The sequence below is a fragment of the Heterodontus francisci genome, chromosome 31, assembly GCF_036365525.1.
Source record: "Heterodontus francisci isolate sHetFra1 chromosome 31, sHetFra1.hap1, whole genome shotgun sequence".
Lineage (NCBI taxonomy): Eukaryota > Metazoa > Chordata > Chondrichthyes > Heterodontiformes > Heterodontidae > Heterodontus > Heterodontus francisci.
In genome coordinates this window covers 18,084,527-18,107,333 of record NC_090401.1, presented here as the reverse complement: position 1 = coordinate 18,107,333, position 22,807 = coordinate 18,084,527, and the positions used below count along the sequence as shown (strand labels likewise).

Below are 22,807 nucleotides of genomic sequence, written 5' to 3'. Positions count from 1 at the left end.
GACCTATCATAAAACAATTAACCAATCAACAGCAGCAAGAACAAGAACATGTAATGACCTATCACCAGTAAGATCCTACTCACGGTTCCATTCTCCACCACATATAAATCTACTATTTAAACCCGTTCCAATCACTCTTCCAGAAGATAAGACAGAGTACACTGCCTGAAACATCAAGGCCTGCCAGTTCCAAGAACTCCATTTTCAAGGAAACGACTGCTCCTTTCAGAGTAAATTCACATTGTGCAAAACTGCAAGATCGTCTTACTCAACGTTACTGCTCTCACCATGCAAACCTTCAAAAGGAAGAGAACTAGATTAGCTCCGATGGATTCAAAGGGACGGGAAGTAATAAACAAGTTCAATGCCTACAAAACATGAAGCAGCAATTTTTTTTTCTCAAGCTGATAGAAAGGCAGAATATTAAAGAAAGAGCATGGTAGAGATAGAGAAGGTGGTCAGGTGGGCTTCACAATGCACTAACATTACTTCAAAGTTAGGCCTTTTTTAAAAAAATAAACCTAAAACAGACAGCAACCAGCACTTTTTTAGCATGTGATAAATGGTTGGAATAACCTGCCAGGGCATGTAGTAGACAAAAACGTTAGACATTTATTGTCACACGTGGATGCTGGGCTGGGGCAGTCATCAGGGTGCTAGAAGTGCAGGCTCGATTGTCCAAATGGAATTCTTCTCTCAACTATTCTAATAATTTCAGTATCTTGGACCTTCAGATACAATATACCTTCCAACATCGTCACTGGGACTACATTTACTTGGGTATGTGTGAAATTTTCACACTGCATCATTTGAACAGTGAACAAACACCTAGCACTGCAACTGGAGATTCTCTCTTTCCAAACCTAGCGTGTCTAGAAAGAACATTTTAAGCTGGTTAAACTGGGGTCAATTGCTAGCAATTGCAGTTAATTTGAGACAATGAAGGCTCATTAAAGATATTCCTATAACAGGTTTCATTCGTGTGAGCTCAGCAAGAGTTGACTGCCCAGAGACCAGACATAGATGGTAGAAGCAAGTTTGATTGGCAGCTCAACTGGTCAATCCCCAGGCAGAGAGAGCTGGGGTACGATTAATGGGTCAAACATTTGACTTTTCTGGCTTCCTGTAGGGTACAGAGGTCTGGAAAGAGTGGAAACAACCAAAGATCCCTCTCAGGTTAGAACCAACTAAGTGAATCAGTACTCCTCCTTGTTGAACATCACTTGGAAGCAGTATTGAGGTAGCAAGGGGACAGAATGCTCTCATGATCAGCGATTTCAATGTCTATCATCAAGAGTGGCAGTAGTACCACTTCTGACCAAGCTGGCCAAGTCCTGAAGGATAAAGTTGCCAGACTGAGCCTGCAGCAGGTGAGAGAACCAACATAAAAGAGGAAAAGGCTTCTTGACCTCGTCCTCACCAATCTACTTGTCATCGATGCATCTGTCCATAACAGTATATAGGTGGGAGTGACCATCTTACAGCCCTTGTGGAGACCAAGTCCTGTTTTCACACTGAGGACACCCTCCATCATGCTGCGTGGCACTGCCACTATGCTCAATGGAATAGATTAATGGATCTCTCAGCTGAAAACTGGGCATTCATGAGGTGCTGAGACCAACAGCAGCAGCAGAGTTGCATTCCACCACAATTTGTAACCTCATGGTCCGGCATATCCCTCACTCTACCATCATCTTCAAGCCAGGCAACTAACCCTGGCTCAATGAGCAGTGTAGAAGTGTGTGCCAGATCTAGCATCAGACGCACCTAAAAATGACGTGCCGACCTGGTGAAGCTACAACACAGGACTATGTGCATGCTAAACAGCAGAAGCAAAATTGCCCGGGTATGCCCTGTCCAGAAATAAAAGCAGGACAAATGCAATCCAGCAATTACTGCATTGTCATCACACTTTAGGAATGATGAGAAGGTCCTTGAGAAGCTGAAGAGATTTACCAGAATGGTTCCAGGGCTAAGGAAACCTGGGGTTGTTCTTCTTGAAGCAAAGGAGATTGAGGGGAGATTTGATAGAGGTGTACAAGATTATGACAAGCTTAGATAAGGTAGACAAAGAAAAGCAGTTCCCATTAGCCGATGGTACAAGGACTAGGGGACAGAGATTTGGGGTTTTGGGCAACAGATGCAGGGGATTTGTGAGGAAGAACTTTTTTTTAAATACAGCGAGTCGGAATGACCTTGAACTCGCTGCCTATGAGAGTGGTGGAAGTGGAGACAGTTAATGATTTCAAAAAGCAACTGGATGGGCACTTGAGGGGGAATAAACTTGCAGAGCTACAGTAATGCAGCAGGGATATGGGACTGACTGGATTGCTCGACAGAGTGCTGTCCTGGACGCGACGGGCTGAATGGCCTCCTTCAGTGCCATAATGACTCTACCAGACTACTGACAATCATCAGTAAAGTGATAAAAGGTTTGGTGACAGTGATATCAACTGGCATTTACTTACTAATAACCTGCTCATCAGTGCTCAGGTTGTTGGAGGTCAATCATCACAGCCCCAGGGCATCAATGCAGGACTTCCTCGGGATTGTGTCCTAGATCCAACCATCTTCAGCTGCTTCAATGATCTTCACTCCATCAGTTCAGAAATGGGAATGTTGGCTGATGATAGCAATGCCTAATTCTTTCGAAATTCTGAGACAATGAAGCAGTCCATGCCCACGTGCAGCAGTTCGCACATGGGACGGGGTTTCCAGGTTTGGACCCGAGTCATGCTATTGATTAAATAGATACTGGGCAGTAAAGATAAGCTCCTGAATGTAGGGGACATGCAATCCACTTACTGGAGAGATTGGTGATACTGCACCAGAGAGAAGTGCAGACCAGAAATTTGTAGCATGCCTAAGTTTCAGGCTCCCGTGCCTGTTGGTTGATATTTCCGACATCTCTCCAGGCCAGGAAAAAATTGGGGAAAATCAAGATAGAGTGGGAAAAACACTTCAGTTACAGCCAATGTGGATGGAGGGTCTCAAAGGAGAACAGGGGTTATCACTGTCTTGACAATAATTTAGTTGCTAACAGAACTGATTGCAGAGCTCGAGCAAATTCTCATGCCAAGCTTGTTACTCAAACCAGATGTCAACACAAAGAGCTGGGCAAGAAGTCAATAAATTAACAATGGAAGTGCGTAAACCACTTTTACATGCTGCGCACCACAGTGTACACACATCCATGCCACTCTGTGACTACTGATTCATAAACTATTAAATTAATTTTTTTTTTTAAAAGTAACACTTAGTAGGCAGTTCTCCTTCAGTACTACATCAAGGGAATGCAGATCAACCATGGGACTGAGCGACCTGATGGCATAACTCAGAAGAGTACCTGGCACTTTGGCACTTGATGGCAGAAACATCAAGGAGGCAGAAATAGCAGGGGCCAAATGCTTCCTGAGTCAGTTTGGGATCAATTACTAAGAATCATTGAAAGTAAGAACAATAATCTGCACAGGCCCAGAATTCTGGTTAGTTTGTGATTTTCAGTATAACATTTCAGGGGTGATACATTAGAGGATCAAACCTCACTCCACAAATCTGCCGACACCATAAAAAGCTACAAGCGCACCTGATCCAACAGACCAAACATCAGCCACTCCACCAAGACCACCACAAAAAAGCGACTCACACCCATCAGCATTTTGGATTTATCTCCCCAATAGTGCAACATGAGAGCCAAGGAAGGCTTCAATCAACACGCAGGTTATAGGCACGGCCCAATACCCAAGAGGCACACAGCATCGCATAGGAAAAGAGTGCATATGAGACAAACACAAGAGCGTGCGCAAGGGATCGGGGCAGGGTGGGGAGCAGGAAAGAAAGCAAGAAAGAGGTGAAAGAAAAGGAGGAACAAAAATGTTGAGAGAAGGGAGATAAATATATAGGAAGAACAGACAGAGCAGTACACAGGGAGACAGAAAGACACGTATTGTAATAAATTTAAGCATCACATGCTTGCTCAACTTCTCACTTTCAGAGATGCAGGGTAATTTTTAACAGATTGCAGATTGTCAAAAAGGATTTTTTTTAAATAAACTAAATTGAAATTCTAATGACGTATTACAGCAGGCAGAGTCTAAAACAAACTTGCTGAAACGGTTCAAATTAAAAACAAATCAAAGGATTAAGTGACCAGTTCTGGACTGGTTACTCTGGCAGAGTCCAGCCGAATCACCAGCACTGTGCCAAAACATCTGATGAACTGGATAAATAATAGAAAACAGACTCATCCATTGCATCACAATCAAGTTGCGACAAGAAGAAAAATGACTCCAGACAGAGAACTGGGACTGTGATGCTACAGAAACTGACTTCTATTAGCCACCTCACTCTGATTATTTAGCTGTATTATAGTTGGGCGAGAAATTCCAGGCTCCAAACTTCTATTAAACAGGTACATTCCACTGAGACACAAAGACAATTAGCGATTCCTGCAGGGAAAACAATCCTTTCCTGTCCACGCTGCAACTTTAAAAAACTTCAAAAGTTTCTTAAACTCCTCTCCACTCTTAATTGGAAATAAGACAAGGTACAGAGACAGACGCCAAGGGAAGGATGGAATTAAGAGAAAAAAATCCTCTAATCTTGTGCCCTACTTTTCAGGATCTGCCAATACCTGTGAGTAGTGGGCCATCAGAAGATGCACTAAACGGTTCCAGGTGACGGCAGTTCATTTTATGCTTAGCTAAAACTTGCACTTCACTTGGCTAAACTCGGTTCAGGTGACACTGAAGCAAATCCCAGTGACTAGATTCTTCGCTGCCTTTGGGGCACTATAAACAGGGCAGTCTCACCTGCCGCTCATGCATCACCAGAGGAATGGAGTGACTTCAATGTATGTATTTTGCTTCCTCAGTAAAAACATCTCCACTCAACAGCAGCTCCAACACCTCCCTCTGAAGTCGCAAGCTGGTTTTGACTTTGAGGCAAAAAGATTAACCTTCCCAGGGCAGTCGCAGCATGGGTTGGATACTTGGAAATCTCCCTCTTGACTATCCTTTAATGTGCCTCAACCTCAGAAGAGCACTCCCTACCACACCAGTGTGACATTTTTCAATTGCCCAATGTCGGTTCTGCACTGTTGGACCATACCAACTAAAAAGGAATTCAGATTTCATATTAGTACTATATTAGACAAGGAGATATTCATCTCATTAGGCAGGACTGGACTTGAAAAGAATATAAGAGGTGAAAGACTGGTGTCGAACTCATGTCCCTACCCAGTCCCTTCCAGTATGAATTGGAGAACATACATATTGTTCCACTCTGCCTGCTATAATACAGCTATGCCCCGTCAAAAGCCAATGGTTGACATCAGATTTTCACATCCAAACTAACTGGACTGCAGCAAGACAACAACCTGCAACCGGATCCCATTAACAGGAATCAGAGACAGACTCCCTTCTATTTGAGATAGGTGCCTGAAGCTTGCGGTGCTGTGACCTAGTTTACCTATCTGCAGGTTCCCTTCCTAGCTATCTGGCTGCATCTCCTGTTCAGCTATTTCCCAGCATTTCCTTTCAATGTGCAACATTAAAAATATACTAGGCCAATAGTTAAAAGTGTACCGACCAGATATGTCACACACAAACTGAAAAGAAAATAATAAAACCTCCTTGAGAACAAAATTCTTAAATTATGATTCTTTAGCCCCACTATAATTAAAAGTGTCTGGGTCTTACTAAGCTAGACGATGCAGGAAGCACTGGTTGATAGCTTGACTAGGATAGCAAAATCAAAAATCAGCCAGGCATTGTGCTTCTGGCGTCTCTACAACTTGCTCTGTTGCAGAGGGTGCTTTTGTTGCTGCAAGGGGAGATGAAACCTTGATGCTCCCCATGTAGCCCTAAAATTCCATACTTAGGATCACACATGTAGAATGGCCACTTGAGACAGATATAGGATTGCCATGGTTTGTGGAACTCAACAGCACAGCAACAAGCTTATAATTAAATAGTGCCTTTAATATAATAAAACATCCCAAGGTGCTTCACAGGAGCATTATAAAAGAGAATATGACACTGAACCACAGAAGGAGTTATTAGGTCAGATGACCAAAAAGATTGGTCAAAGAGGTAGGGTTTTAAGGAGTCCGAAAGTAAGAAAGCAAGGTAGAGAGGTGGAGGGAGGGAATTCCAGAGCTTAGAGTCCAGGTAACTGAAGGCATGCCACCAATGGTAGAGCGATTAAAATCGGGAATGCTCAAGAGGCCAGAATTAGATTGGCACAGATATCTCGTAGAGTTGTGGGGTTGGAGGAGATTACAGATTTAGGGAGGGGCGAAGCCATGGAGGGAATTGAAATCAAGGATGAGAATTTTAAAATCAAGATGCTGCTTGACTGGGAGCCAACATAGGTCAGCAAACACAGGGCTGATAGGCGAACAGAACTTGGTGCGAGTTAAGACAGGGTTACAAAGTTTTGGATGACCTCAAATTTATAGAGCCTAGAACATGGGTAACAAACCAGCAGTGTGTTGGAATAGTCAAGTCTAGACGTAACAAAGGAATGAATGAGGGTTTCAGCAGCAAATGAGTTGAAACAGGAGCGAAGTTACAGAGGTGGAAATAGGCGGTTTTAGTGATGGCATGAACGTGTGATCGGAATTCATTTCAGCATCAAATATGACGCCAAGGTCAACGTTAAGCAATAGTCCGCAATGGGGAGAAAAATCAAAGAGGAAATTTTAAACACAGGCATTAAGACATTTCTAATTTCGAGGTGGGACAGGTGGGGGGATAGCGAGAGGCACAGTGGCGCAGTGGTTAGCACCGCAGCCTCACAGCTCCAGCGACCCGGGTTCAATTCTGGGTACTGCCTATGCGGAGTTTGCAAGTTCTCCCTGTGACCGCGTGAGTTTACGCCAGGTGCTCCGGTTTCCTCCCACAGCCAAAGACTTGCAGGTTGATAGGTAAATTGGCGATTGTAAATTGCCCCTAGTGTAGGTAGGTGGTAGGAGAATGGTGGGGATGTGGTAGGGAATATGGGGATTAATGTAGGATTAGTATAAATGGGTGGTTGTTGGTCGGCACAGACTTGGTGGGCCGAAGGGCCTGCTTCAGTGCTGTATCTCTCTATGACTCTATCCAAGTTCATCTACCACAGTCCCACCTCACGTCACATGTCAGCATCACTGGAGTGACCCCTGCAATATTTCAGTCAACTGAATGGCTCAATCAATGACCATCCACCAAATGGGTCGCGAGTGAAGGAATGCAAGACTATATGCCTGATGGACCATATTCTAACATTGCTGATTGGTCCTTGCTAGCCACATGCCCTCAATTCATCAAATGATCACTAAACACCAATTAAATTGGAAGAAACAACTGCACAAAACATCTTAGTACTCTGGATGAAAAATTCTCTGCAGCCTGCTGTTATAAATTAATATTTTTACTCTTCTTTTGTAACCAATTCTGCCCTTTTTTTTGGCTTACTTCACAATATTCTGTGAATTTAACCTCTTGATTCAGGAATTGTCCCTTTGGATTGGAAGATTGCCAATGACTCATTAAGGGCAAAAGTTAAAAACTAGGAAACTCCAATGTCTGCTTTTTTTTTTTAATTCGTTCAGGGGATGTGCCCATCCCTAATTGCCCTTGAGAAGGCGGTAGTGAGCTGCCTTCTTGAACCACTGCAGTCCTTGGGGTGTAGGTACACCCACGGTGTTGTTAGGGACTTCCAGGATTTTGACCCAGCGACAATGAAGGAACGGCAATATAGTTCCAAATCAGGATGGTGTGTGGCTTGGAGGGGAATTTCCAGATGGTGACATTCCTATGCATTTGCTGCCCTTGTCCTTCTAGGTGGTAGAGGTCGCAGGTCTGGAAACTGTTGTCGAAGGAGACTTGGTGAGTTGCTGCAGTGCATCTTGTAGATGGTACACACAGCTGCCACTGTGCGTTGGTGGTGGAAGGAGTGAATGATGAAGATGGTGGATGGGGTGCCAATCAAATGGGCTGCTTTGTCCTGGATGGAGTCGAGCTTCCTGAGTATTGTTGGAGCTGCACCCGTCCAGGCAAGTGGAGAGTATTCCATCACACTCCTGATTTGTAACTTGTAGATGGTGGACAGGCATCGGGGAGACTGGAGATGAGTTACTCGCCGTAGAATTCCCAGCCTCTGACCTGCTCTTGTAGCTACAGCATTAATGTGGTTGGTCCAGTTCAGTTTCTGGTCAATGGTGACCCCCCAGGATGTTGATAGTGTGGAATTCTGTGATGGTAATGCCATTGAACGTCAAGGGGAGATTGTCAGATTTTCTCTTGTTTGAGATGGTCATTGCCTGGCACTTGTGTGGCGCAAATGTTACTTGCCACTTATCAGCCCAACCTTGTATGTTGCCCAGGTCTTGCTGCATATGGGAACGGGCTGCTTCAGTATTTGCGGAGTCACAAATGGTGAGCACTGTGCAATCATCAGCGAACATCCCCACTTCTGACCTTATGATGGAGAGGTCACTGATGAAGCAGCTGAAGATGATTGGGCCTAGGACATTACCCTGAGGAACCCCTGTAGTAATGTCCTGGGACTGAGATGATTGACCTCCAACAACCACAACCGTCTTCCTTTGTGCTAGGTATGACTCCAACCAGCGGAGAGTTTTCTCCCAGATTCCCATTGACTCCAGTTTTGCTAGGACTCCTTGATGCCATACTCAGTCAAGTTCTGCCTTGATGTTAAGGGCAGTCACTCTCGCCTCACCTCTAGTGTTCAGCTTTTTGTCCATGTTTGGACCAAGGCTGTAATGAGGTCAGGAGCTGAGTGGCCCTGGCGGAACCCAAACTGAGCAGGTTACTGCTGAGCAAGTGCTGCTGGATAGCACTGTCGATGACCCCTTCCATCACTTTGCTGATGATCTGGAGTAGACTGATAGGGCAGTAATTGGCCGGGTTGGATTTGTCCTGCTTTTTGTGCACAGAACATACCTGGGCAATTTTCAACATTATCAGATAGATGCCAGTGTTGTAGCTGTACTGGAACAGCTTGGCTAGAGACGCAGCTAGTTCTGGAGCACGTCGTCAGTACTATTGCAGGATTGTTGTCAGGGACCATAGCCTTTACAGTATCCAGTGCCTTCAGCCGTTTCCTGATATCACATGGAGTGAATCAGATTGGCTGAAGACTGGCATCTCTGATGCTGGGGACCTCAGGAGGAGGCCGAGATGGATCATCCACTCGGTACTTCCGGCTGAAAATGGATACAAATGCTTCAGCCTCGTCTTTTGCATTGATGTGCTGGGCTCCCCCATCGTTGAGGATTGGGAATGTTTGTGGAGCCTCCCCCTCCTGTCAGTTGTTTAACTGTCCACCACCATTCACGGCTCGATGTGGCAGGACTGCAGAGCTTAGATCTGATCGATTGTTTCTGGAATCGCTTAGCCCTGTCTATTGCATGCTGATTCCGCTGTTTGATATGCAAGTCGTCCTATGTTGTAACTTCACGAGGCTGACACCTCATATTGAGCCTGGTGCTGCTCCTGGCACGCCCTCCTGTACTCTTCATTGAATCAGGGTTGATACCTGGGCTTGATGGTAATGGTAAAGTAGGGGATATGCCGGGCCAGGTGGTTACAGATTGTGGTTGAATACAATTCTGCTGATGGCCCACAGCGCCTCATAGATGCCCAGTTTCGAGTTGCTAGATCTGTTCAAAACCTATCCCATTTAGCACGGTGATAGTGCCACACAACACAATGGTGGGTACCCTCAGTGTGAAGACGGAATTTTGTCTCAACATGGACTGTGCGGTGGTCACTCCTACCAATACGGTCATGGACAGATGCATCTGCGACAGGTAGATTGGTGCGGTCAAGGTCAAGTAGGTTTTTCCCTCTTGGTTCCCTCACCACCTGCTGCAGACCCAGTCTAGCAGTTATGTTCTTTAGGACTCGGCCAGCTCAGTCAGTATTGGTGCTACAAAGCCATTGTTGGTGATGGACATTGAAATCCCCCACCCAGAGTACATTTTGTGCCCTTGCCACCCTCAGTGCTTCTTCTTCTGTGTTTGTGTCTCAGCGCTTCTGTTATGGGGAAGTTACTAGAAACTATGACTAGAGAGAAATTGCCTGAGCACTCGAACAAACATGAAGTGATCAGAGAGCCAACAATGATTTGTAAAGGCTAAGTCATATCTGGTAAATCTGGCTGATTTTTTTTTGAACAGGTAACTGGTGTGGTGGATAAGGGAGTGCTTATATTATTCAGAAGGCATTCGATAAAGTTCCACACAAGAAATTTAAAAACGAGAGGAAAATAGAATGAAGCAACCTATTAGCATGGGTAGGGAATTGATTAGGAGATAGGAGGCAGAGAGTAAGGATAATGGATATGTACTTAAATTGGCAGGATGTGATTAGTGGTGTCCCCAGGGCTCTGTACTGGGGCCTCAGCTTTTCTGTATATTTATAAATAACTTAGATGAAGGAAGAGACAGCCATATATCTAAGGTTGTTGACAACTAAGTTATTGTAGAAGGGAGCAAAAGGTTGCAAAGGAACATGGATAGATTAAGTGACTGGGCAAAATAGTGGCAGATGGAGTTCAATGTGGGGATCTGTGATGTCATCCATATCAAAAAGATAGATCAGAGTATTTCCTAAATGGTGAGAAGCTAGGAACTGTAGAAAAGCAGAAATCATTAAAAGCTCGTCAACAGCTACAAAAAACAATTTAGAAGGTTAATAGAATGTTGTCCTTTATCTCAAGAGGGCTGGCATATAAAGGAGTGGAAGTTATGTTACGGAGCTCTGGCTAGATCCCATTTAGAGTGCCGCCTTCAATTCTGGGCGTCACATCTCAAGATAGACATACTGGCCTTGGCTGGGGTGCAGCACACTCACCAGAATGATATTGGGGCTAAAAGCTTTGAGAACAGGTTGTATAGACTAGACATGTATTCCCTTGAGTATTGAAGATTAAGAGGTAAATCTAATTGAGATGTTTAAGACGATTAAAGGAGTAGGTAGGATAGGGAGAAGACTTTTTCCAGAACGAGGGGACAATCTTAAAAACTAGAACAAGGCCATTCAGGGGTGATGTCAGGAAGCACTTCAAAGGATAGTGGAAATCTGGAACACTCTTCCCATAAAAATGGTGTTGAGGCAAGGTCCACTGAAAAATTCAAAACCGAGATTGATGAGTTTTGCTCGGCAAGGGCATTAAAGGATATGGAGCAAAGATGGGTAAATGGAGTTAAGATACAGACCTAATTGAATGGTGGAATGTGTTCACGGGGCTGAATGGTCTACTCCCATTCCTATGTTCCTGTAATGCTGCAGCGTCCTTTCAACCACTCCAATCCCTGAACAAGCATTGTTGTGCCATTTCCGGTGTGCTCAGTCACAAATACAACCATACACTAATCATATTCTGCCATACAAGTTACCTGACACTATGTCAGCTCCTCAATCCATCCCCTCCCCCTATGTACCCACTTATTTGCATTACTAAAGCAGATTATATGCACAGATTGCTTTTCTTATCTGAAATAAGAAACACATTTTTTTTCCCCAAAGGATCAAAATAACTGCAGATGCTAGAAATCTGAAACAAAAAATTGCTGGAAACAACAGGTCCGTTTGCATCTGTGGCGAGATCTGACAAGCTAATGTTTCACATGTACACTCGGTTAGAACGGATGAAGGATCTACACCCGAAATGTTAACTTATCTGTTATCTCCATGTTTATTTCTTTTACTACCTGCAGTTGGGTGAAAAGCACACTAGTTTTATATATTCAACCTTAATAAAATTTTGCTCAGATAACAATGGCGACCACACTTCAAAACTAGTTCATTTACTCAACAGTACTTTGGGGCACCCCAAGGATGTGAAAGGTGTTCTATAAATTCAAAATCTAAGTCATCAGCTGTGCTCATTTCTTTGCTTTAAAAGATGGGGAACACAAATATAGTGAAAAAGGGGAAGGTTTGTTTGCAGTGTCTTTAGGATAGCTTCCTCAGTCATTACGTTACTAGTCTTTGAGAAGCAGTCCATGACCTGGTTCGGGAAAGTAGGCAATCTAAAGTAAAGTAACATTTGGGAAACAGCAAGCACAGTCCAGTTACATTCAGTATAAGGAAAGAAAAGAAGTTTAAGACAAGGGCACTTGGAAGAAAAGTGCAAAGGGTTTGATGAGGATTTTTCAACAAATTGGAAACTTGGGAGTCTCATCTCCACAGTAAGGACACCCTCATCAGCTGCAGAATTGCATACCACCACAGTGTTTATCCTGATAGACAACACGTCTTACTCCTCCATCACTATCAAGCCAGCAGATTAATGATTGAATGGGAAAGTGTAGAAGGGTGCGCCAGAATCAGCACCAGGCATACCCTCTAGTGGGAGATCAACCTACTGAACCTATTACACAGGGTTACACTACAAAAGTAGCCAGCTATAGATAGAACTAAGCTATCCCACAACCAACTGCAAAGCTTTATAAGAGTTACCACATCCAGTCGAGAATGGTGGTGGTCAAGCAGAGAACTAACAGGACCCAGAGACACACTGGGCACCCCTATCCTCAACTGTGGCAGAACAAGGCCAAAGTATTTGCAAGCTCCTTCAACCAAACACGCTGAGTGGATGATTAGCTATCTGCACTGGACGCAGTCAATCTACAGATCTTAGTGGTTCTTTTCAATAACTTTTAATGGAGTCACTGATGAAATATCACATGGACAACTCCTCCATGGAGCCTCTCTTAGCTGGTTCATGTGGAATTGGCAGTGTGAAGCAGGAAATGGCAACTGCAGGGCTGCTCATTTATATGTCTCTCTTTACTTTGATGTACAAGTAAACTTATTTGAAGAACAAATGGGTTTGTTTCAACAGTCTGATATTGGCCATTTCTACCATTTAAAGCAGATAGGGAGTTAAAAAGTTGTCTCAGGCTATGTGAAGATTTGTTTGTATTCAGATATTATGATTTTCAAAAACAATCTATAAATAAACTACCTTCTGAAGGACCAATAATTGGATTAGCTTTAGTTCAAAAGCTGCTGAAACTCCAGCCCAGGCCTCCAGTAATGAGAGAGATGCAAACCCTTTTCTAAAAAAAAACACAGCTGGCTTAAGCCCATTCTTAGTGCCCATCTAAAGCAACATTACAAAAAACATGCTCCTGCTTGAGGCACAGTCTGGCTTTCATTACAGATGTCAGAGAAGGATCGCTATCAGAGTATTTACTTTTTCTAATAACCTGTCCAGGATAAGTAATAGAAGAGTCTCTCCAGATAACAGGAGTCTTGAACTCTAAATTTGGAAGGAGGGTTTGTCTGGTAACTGCTATATAGAAGACAATAACAAAATGTTGTTCTGCATAGAAGCCCCTGAGAATTCAGCATGTATTAAATTCCAGAAAGCATGTTGTGGAAGAATGATGCTGAAGCCTATCTTTACTCAGTTTCACATTTATTGCAGTGTAAAAGGATTGCAAACATGTAGCTCCTCACTCAAAACCACCACCAGTCTCAGTAAGTGTCTGCTTAGGTGTCAGTTCTTCTTTGGCCTCCTTGTCTCGAGAGACAATGGGTAAGCGCCTGGAGGTGGTCAGTGGTTTGTGCAGCAGCGCCTGGAGTGGCTATAAAGGCCAATAAAGGTGTAAGTAAGACCCCTATTAACACCCTCTGCCTGCATATAATTAAACAATTGATACACAATTAACATGCATGAGGATCTAGGACCCTATGGCATAAAAGGCTAGTAGTCACTCAGAATTAATAAGTGAAAGCACACACATGCTCCAGGCTACAATCCACTTATGTTCCTATTTGTACAGTGATCACACAGAAGGGAAAACACCTGACCCCACTTGCTTTATCCAGTCTTGAGCATTTAGTACAAATGGAGGCCTGCAATAGTCTTACTGAAGACATTCAAATCTGACCATGTCCATCAGATCCCCATCCTTACGCCCTCAACAGGTAAGTGGCCACTCAGCTTTTGGAACTCCCTCACCCCAACTATTTAAAAATGAGAACCAGACTAAGACAGAAAAGTGCCAAGCACCACCTTATTACGGTAAATTAACACCCCTCCTTATAGTGACTAGTTTGCCTTTTAAAACAGAGAAAAGTCAACACCCGTCCCCCTTCTCTATGAAGCAAACATTTTGACCTGCATACAGCAACTCTAGGAAGGCAACGAGGCAAGGCAACCTTAGATTATCAATACATTAAGCAGTGTTTGAGGTAGTGTTGGCCAGAGGAACAAATGTACTTGTCCAAGCAAGAGCACAACACACACTCTCTTAGCTGCTTCATGTGGAATTGGCAATGTGAGGGTAGTGCAGTGGATGTTGTCTACATGGATTTTAGTAAGGCATTTGACAAGGTCAAAGGGCAGACTGGTTAGAAAATTGAAAGCCCATGGGATATAGGGGAATGTAGAGAGTTGGATCCAAAATTGGCTCAGTGACAGGAAACAAAGAGTAATGGTCGACGGATGTTTTTGCGAATGGAAGGCAGTTTCCAGTGGTGTCCACAGGGCTCAGTGTTGGGCCCTTGCTGTTTGTGGTATATATCAATAATTTGGACTTAAATGTGGGAACATGATTGGGAAATTTGCAGATGACACAAAAATTGGCTGTGTAGTTGATATTGAAGAGGATAGCTGTAGACTCCAGAATATCAATGGTTTGGTTGACTGGGTGGAAAAGCGCCAAACGGAATTCAATTCGGAGAAGTGTGAGGTAATGCATTTGGGGAGGGCAAACAAAGCAAGGGAATACACTAAATGGGAGGATATTGAGAGGGGTGGAGGAAGTGAGAGACCTTGGAGTGCATGTTCACAGGTCTGTGAAGGTGGCAGGACAGGTAGATAGAGTGAAGGCGGCATATGGAATGCTTTCCTTTACTGGCCGAGGTACAGTATACAAAAGCAGGGATGTAATGCTGGAACTGTATAAAATGCTGGTTAGGCCTCGGCTGGAGTATTGCATACAGTTCTGGTCACCACATTACAGGAAGGACACAATTGCTCTGGAGTACAGAGATTTATAGGAATGTTGCCAGGGCTTGAAAACTGCAGCCATGAGGAAGGATTAGATAGGGTTGTTTTCCTTAGAACAGAGGAGGCTGAGGGGTGACTTGATTGTGGTGCACAAAATTATGAGGGGCCCGTTTCCCTTTTTTTCCCCCCCCACAGAAGACACAAAACTAGGTGGGAATGTGCGTTGTGAGGCAGATGCAAAGCGGATTCAAGGGGATTTGGACAGACTTCGTGAGTGGGCAACAACGTGGCAGATGGAATATAATGTGGAAAAATGTGAGGTTATCCACTTTGGTAGGAGGAACAGATGCACAGAGTATTTTTTAAATGGTAAGAGATTAGAAAGTGTCGATGTACAAAGGGACCTGGGTGTCCTTATCAAAAGGTCATTGAAAGCGAACATGCAGGTACAGCAAGCAATTAGGAAGGCTAATGGTATGTTAGCCTTTATGGCAAGAGGATTAGAGTACAGTAGTGAAGTCTTGCTTCAATTGTATAGAACCTTGGTTAGACCGCACTTGGAGTAGTGTGCAGTTTTGGTCCTCTTACCTTAGGAAGAATATTATTACCATAGAGGGAGTGTCAATGCAACTATACTCTGGCAAAAGTCAGTGCCTACAGAAGAGGGGAAAGTGGAATTTAAAAAAATAGGCTCTTTGACAGTTTTCCTTCTTGAATTTAAAGAATTGAAGGATCAGGCTTGGTTCAGACTGGACTCCTGGTTAAATCAGAGTGCATTACAGGCAATGTTTCCTCTAAGCTGCGCAATTGCGCAGCAATCCAGAGGTCCACGCACAAGGTGGCCCCTTTAAGTTACTGCACGTGCACTACCGCATCATAAAATTTAAAGGGACCGCGCACTTAAATCTCCCGTGCACTCCAAAAAAGATCAGAGGGTATGTCGATTGCAGATGCAAGTCCTTGATGCATGGACTCAACCTCACAGAATGATTTGTTCAAGATGGTTTTATTTTAAACATTAATTAAAAAGCTCTTCTTGGAAACCTTCAGAGTTTTCATTTCATTTTGCCAAAACATCACATAACTGACCCTCTACAGTAAAAAAGGTCAGACTGAACAGCAGTACCTAGCCCCTCACAATATCCTCATCACAAGCCGAACAAATAAACAGACTCGCTGTCTTTAATTGGCCATCACTAAACGCGTATTACTAAAAAACTGCCGTTTGAAATGTGAGGTGAACATTACATACAGAAACCAACCAAACTTCAAAGTGAATAACGACCAACCAACTTCCCCCCCAAACACAATGGCCAGGAAAGTATGTTCATGTCTGCAGGATGCAGAAATGAAACTACTCCCAGTCCAACAAAGCTCTGGCAATGACCCTGGTCCCAGGGTGGGGAAAGAGAGAGCAAGAGGTGGTCACCAGCCAGTGGAGAGTTACACCCCAGTGCAAGGTCAGACAACCAGACTGAACATCCACGCCCAAGAAAATATATGCAATATCTCTTCTCAGCCTGCTGTGGACTTTCTAAGATTCAACAATAAACTGTCACTCACATTCAATTGTGGAACCATCACATAAGAAATGGGACCTTGAGTTGGCCATTTAACCTTCAAGCCTGCTCCACCATTTAATAAAATCATGGCTGATCTTCCACCTCAACTCCACTTTCGTGAACTAGCACCATATCCCTTCATTCCCTTAGTACCCAAAAATCTATCGACCTGTCTTGAATATACTCAATGGCTGAGCTTCCACAGCTCTCTGGGGGACAGAATTTCCAAGATTCACAGCCCTTTGAAAGAAGAAATTTTTCCTCATCTCAGTTCTAAATAGCGAATCTCATTCTGAGACTGTGACCCCATGTTCTGGATTCCCCAGACAGAGGAAACATTTTCTTAGCATCTACCCAGTCAAGCCCCTTAAGAATTTTATATGTTTCAATTAGGTCACCTCTCATTCTTTAAAACTCCAGGTAATACAGGCCTAGCCTACTCAATCCCCTCATCCCGTCAACCATTCTAGTTAACCTTCTCAGGAAAGTATGCCCTTCTTTAGGTAACGAGGCCAAAACTGAACACAGTACTGCAGCTGTGGCTTCACCAATGTCCTATGCAACTGTAGTAAGATTTCTTTACTTTTATACTCCAATCTCTTTGGAACAAAAGCTAACAAACCATTTGCCTTCCTAACTGCATTTTAACTTTGCGATTCCAGGATACCCTGGTCCCTCTGAATGCAAACAGTTCCCAGTTTCTCGCCATTCAAAACATACTCTGCTTTTTTATTTTTCCTACCGAGGTGGATAACTTCACATTTCTCACATTGGATTCCATCTGCCATGTTTTTGCCCGCTCCCCAACTTGTCGATATCCTTCAGCAGCCTCTATATCCTCCTCACCGCATACTTTCCTACCTAACTTTGCATGGTCAGCAAACCTGAATATGTTAAATGAGGGGACCGAGTCTAAGTCATTAATATAGATTGTAAATAGCTGAGACCCTGAAACGTTAACTCTGCTTCTTTCTCCACAGATGCTGCCAGACCTGCTGAGTATTTACAGCACTTTGTGTTATTACTGGTCCTAGTGGTTAGTTACAGCCTGACAACCGGAAAATGTCCCATTTATTTCTACTCTGTTTGTTGCTACGTGTTGTAACAGAGGAGGTTCTGATGCAAGCTAAAGATACCTTGCTGGCAGAGATTGCTTTACTGTAGATCTAACCTCTGTTCAACCTGCTCTGGGAGAATTTGATGGGACAGCATAGAGGGAAATTTACACCATATCTAATCAATGCTGCACCTGCCCTCGGAATGCTTGGTACAGACATTTGGGGGAACGATGTGAAAATAGTCCACTTAAAGCCAACAACATGCCTTTGTGATGAGACGGATGAATAAGAGCTGCAGCTTCCAACTCCAAGAAACCACACTGCAGGCTTTACAAACCATATTCCTGGCCTTCCATTCTTCACTTCAAAGTGAATAATGGCAGACCTTAAAATTACTGCAAACCACCCAATCACACTGAAGTTATATCATGTGTAAAGTAACTGAAGGAGGGGCTAAAGTGTGGCGAGTCGAAGAGACTTAACAGTTGGCAGGAAAAAAGACAGAGGCGCAAGGGAAGAGCCAACTGTGTAACAGCCCAACAATCAAATTTTTCTGCAGCACCTGTGGAAGAGCCTGTCACTCTCGAATTGGCCTTTATAGCCACTCCAGGCACTGCTCCACACACCATTGACCACCTCCAGGCGCTTATCCATTGTCTCTCGAGATAAGGAGGCCAAAGAGAAAAAGTAACTGAACACTACAAGGAGCTCATGGCCGGAATTTTACGTACCGGCCAAAAAATCAGGGGTGAGCCCACCTCCACCGGGCCTAGGGAGCCACACCAGGATTTTACACTCCCTTAACTGGCCTCAAGTGGGACTTCTGCCCCTCTGAGGCAGGAAGTCCCACCTAATGGAGCTGCCAGCCAATCAGCGAGCAAGCAGTGCTCAGTCCCAGCAGCACCACCGGGAGTGGTAACCACTGCTGGGACTGCACCCAGTCACAGCAGGATCGTGGATGCCGGCCCGGCAAAAGGTTAAGTCGCTGGGGACAATTGGCTGGGCCCCTGCGAGGCAAGGATGCGTGAGGTGGAGTGTGAAGGAAAAAAACTGTTGTGCAGTGGGGGCAGTTGGACCGTGGTGTGTGTGGGGGGCCCTCTGTGGGTGCCCAATCAGGAGGAACCACCCAGCCTGCAAGGAGGACGCCAGGTTTTACTTGGCCTCCTGGAGGGACTGAGCCGCCCGCCACTGGTAAAATACCAGTTAATTGGATATGTAAGGGCCTTGACTGGCCTGGGGCGGGGTGGGCTGTTTCTTGCCGCCACTGCCCCTCGTAAAATTGCAGTAGGGGCGGGACGGCGTCAGGAAGGGGCGGGACGGCGCCCCCCCTTCACCGCCTTCCACTCAATACGACCTCCAACCTACTCCCTGCCCGCTCCTGCTGGGGGGCGGGGGGTGTAAAATTCTGGCCCATATGTCTATTAAAAACAGCAACACTGTTGGGGTTCAATGACAAACTGCAAGAGCGACTATTAGGATTCCCTTCACTGTCATAGTCATTCCTCAAAACATATTCATAATTACCAGAATATTTAAAGAGTACAGACTAAGGAAGGAAACAGGGTCTGAGAGCGCCAGCTGTAGGTCCCACAGAAATGAACCCCCAACATTTTGCTGAGTTTACATGACCAACTAGATCTAGGTACATTCATGTGATCCAGATCAACAGCAGCTGGTAGGAATCTGCGTACAGCATTCATTGTGGGAATCAGAGTTTCCTAATGATGAGAGAAGTCTCCAGTATTCTGATATTGATTCCTCCCCCACGTCCCTGGAGGCAATCACCAACACTAATATTAATGATCAACAGCTGCTTACCTGCCAGCAAGTAGTTATCATGCAACAGGGCTCAATCTCAGTATTCCACAGCAATCTGCCAAAAGAACACAAACTTAATAGTTAGTGTGATGTGATGGCAGCAACACAAAGCAAACTATTAAAAGAGACACTGTAGAGCTGGAGAGGAAGATGGGCTGCTCTGAGAATTGCACTGCGTCAGCTTGGTATTACTCTTGTCAGAAGTGTGTGGGTTCTAGCCCCACTCCAGCACAATCCAGGCTGACACTACACTGCAGTACTGAGGGGGTGCTACTTTGTTCAAAGTGTTGTCATTGGCACAATGTAAAATCAAGGACCCATGTGCACGTTCCAATGGATATAAAAGATTCCAGGGCACTGTTCAAAGAGCAGGGGAGTTCTTCTAGGGTCCTGGTCAATATCCATCACTGAACCAATAACTAAAACAGATTATCTGACCATTGCACAATTGCTGGTAATGGATCCTTACTGTGTGCTAATTAGCTGCTGAGCTTCCTGCATTAGAGCAGTGACTACACTTCAGAAGTAATTCAGTGACTGCAAAGTGCTTTGGGACCTTCCAAGTCATGAAAGGTGCTGTATAAATGCAAGCTTGTTCTTTATTTAATGCTTGTGGTATGACAGGCAAGAATGGAACCAGCAGGGCAGTACCACAAGGCAAATTGGAGAGGTGTTGGATACAGTACTGAGGGAAGCAGGAAAGTGAAGGATGAAGGACAATAAAGGTACAGATTCTCTCTCTGCCATTTGACAGAAACATTGGTTGTCGCATTTACCTGCAGAAGAACAGTGACTATTGCAGAAAAGTAAAGCTTTGGCTGTGACTCACTTTGGAACTCAGGGCATGAAAGAAGCTACATAACACTCATAGATGGTGGAACACTCAGAAGTTGTAAATAGTTCAGGTGGACTTAAAAAGGCAGAGTGGATTTGTACATTAGCCAGAGAAGTTGCTACCCCTAGAATTATATCTCATATTGGCATCAACACACATCCAAATAATATCACAACCAAACAGGTCATGCATTGTGTACAATACTCAATCCATTAATCACTTCAGCTTGCCGTCAGCACTGACTGATAGACCTTCTCCACCAAGACTTCAGCAGTGTGTAATAGAGCTCGTAAAAGCTCCCTCCAGGCACAGACTATGTATGCTTAGGACAGAATCTATCGTCGTACCACTGGGCGTTTCACATTTCAAATGAGCATACTGTAATCTCATTCACCTATTATATTTCACTGAAATCGCAGTGACAGTGGAAGAGGGCTCAGAGATGTTCAGACACTGGGTGAGAAACAGTTACTTCATATTCTGCCCCCATTCACCCCTAATCTCACTAATAGGGATGGTTATAACCAACCAGGATTTAGAATGCAGATTTTATCCAAATTGTCCATGATCCGACAACGTCAGTTCTGAGAATTTTGAGAGATTTGATGTTTCTGTTCATCCCCCACTGGCAAAACCGCTCCTCCCCTAGTGAAGATGCTAGTTCATGGTGGGTGCAGTTTCACTAACACCTCACCAATTTCACGAACACCTCATCGGTTTCGCTAACACCTCACCAACACATTGTCCAACAGGACATTCACTGTAAACAAGCCAGAAAGTATGAGCCCCAAAATGTAAGCACAGGAAACAAGTTTGGTCTTTCCCCTGGCTCTCTGATCCATGCTTTGCAGCACAGACGCACAGGAAATATTGAAAAAGCAAATTACTACAGATGCTGAAAACCTGAAATTAAAAAAAAAGGAACTGCTGAAAAATACTCAGCAGGTCAGGCAGCAGCTATGGAGACAGAAACATAGAAAGGCATCGAACTAATACAAAAACTCTGTTTTCCTCTCTGCAGATGATCTGCTGAGGGTTTGCAACACATTCTGCCTTTAATGCAGTTAAAAGTGTTTTTGATTCGTCACGTTTCCACTTTGGTCTGAAGTCTGAGGAAAAGCAGAATCACAGGTCAAGTCTAACCCGTTATGCCCAATCCCCACTGGAAATAACAGAAAATGGCTTGAGGAAGAGTGTTGAAGGCAAATTAAACACGCAGAAAGCTTCCCTGCAACATACACGGTTTAAAATTTAGCTTCCTCCCTTCTGCCCCCACAACCTCCAGAATTTTCTTCCCTCCTCTCTCAGAATTAGACTCTCAACGCTGATACAGTGCCGTAGACAGTAGCAGTCCCCTCCCACCTCCCCCAGTTTCTCACAGAAGGGGTCACTTTCCATGAGGTTAAGACTTTGCGGCCCCTTTATTTGGGGGGGGTGAGGGAATAGCCTCAGCAGTAAAGACAGGCAGCACCCCACCTCTCCCCACACCCACAGGCTTCCTGATAGTTAGGAGACAGCTCCATCAGCAAGGCTCTCCAATTCGGGGACTGTAATCTTCCACACTGACCACTAGAGAAAGGTAACCAGCATGCTGCCATTTAAACAAAATTTGGGCAGAACTTCCCCATAGCTGCTAGGGCCTGTGCTCAGGCGTGCTGGGCTCTTGCAAAGGGTTAAAGTTTTTATTTATTTTATTTAGAGATACAGCACTGAAACAGGCCCTTCGGCCCACCGAGTCTGTGCCGACCAACAACCACCCATTTATACTAATCCTACATTAACCCCATATTCCTACCACATCCCCACAATTCCCCTACCTACACTAGGGGCAATTTATAATGGCCAATTTACCTATCAACCTGCAAGTCTTTGGCTGTGGGAGGAAACCAGAGCACCTGGCGAAAACCCACGCAGTCACAGGGAGAACTTGCAAACTCCGCACAGGCAGTACCCAGAATTGAACCCGGGTCACTGGAGCTGTGAGGCTGCGGTGCTAACCACTGCGCCACTGTGTTTGTATTTGCCCCAGAGCCCCATCCACTGACCTTTAAACAGTGGACGCCAGAAACCAGAGAGCTTCAGAGTGCAAACAGCAGGAAACAACTGGTAGCTGCATCTATACACCTGTCAGTATCAGAGGAACAAGGCCAGCAACCAGCTCTCACCAGCCTCTATACACCTGCCAGAAGTAGAGGAATCAGGCTAAACTCAGCTATCACCAGGCTCTACATCTATGTCAGTTTAATTTACAGAAATCTTGCTGTATTTGTTCACTGTCTAACTTGAGTTTAGGAAGTTTTCGTTTAGCGAATTCTCAATGCTGAGCCTGAAATTACTGCAATCAGAGCACTGGGAACAGTATTAAAATGTTGCTATTGCCTCTGACAATGTTATTGTAAACATGTAGGAACTGTCAGAACAAAAACAAGTTAGAGAAGACTGTACACACATCCGTGTTCTTGAATTTAGCTGAAATTATTCTCCTGGCTTCCCTGCAGCAATAATGGTTAAAATGGGGGGAGGGGAGCAAGGAGTGAAGCACAAGGAGTATAGTTACA

General features: G+C 44.4%; 1 protein-coding gene across 4 annotated transcripts in view; it reads right to left on the bottom strand.

The window, feature by feature from the left end:
* Positions 1-22,807, bottom strand: part of LOC137347080 (thyroid hormone receptor-associated protein 3-like) — a 189,306-nt gene that overhangs the window by 153,773 nt on the left and 12,726 nt on the right. For 3 of the 4 annotated variants that reach the window (XM_068011125.1, XM_068011129.1, XM_068011128.1), the window contains exon 2: positions 19,415-19,469. The exons of the other annotated variant lie outside the window; for it this stretch is intronic. The gene's annotated coding sequence lies outside the window, so the exon portion shown is untranslated. The remainder of the gene's footprint in view (positions 1-19,414; positions 19,470-22,807) is intronic. 4 annotated transcript variants of the gene reach the window in all.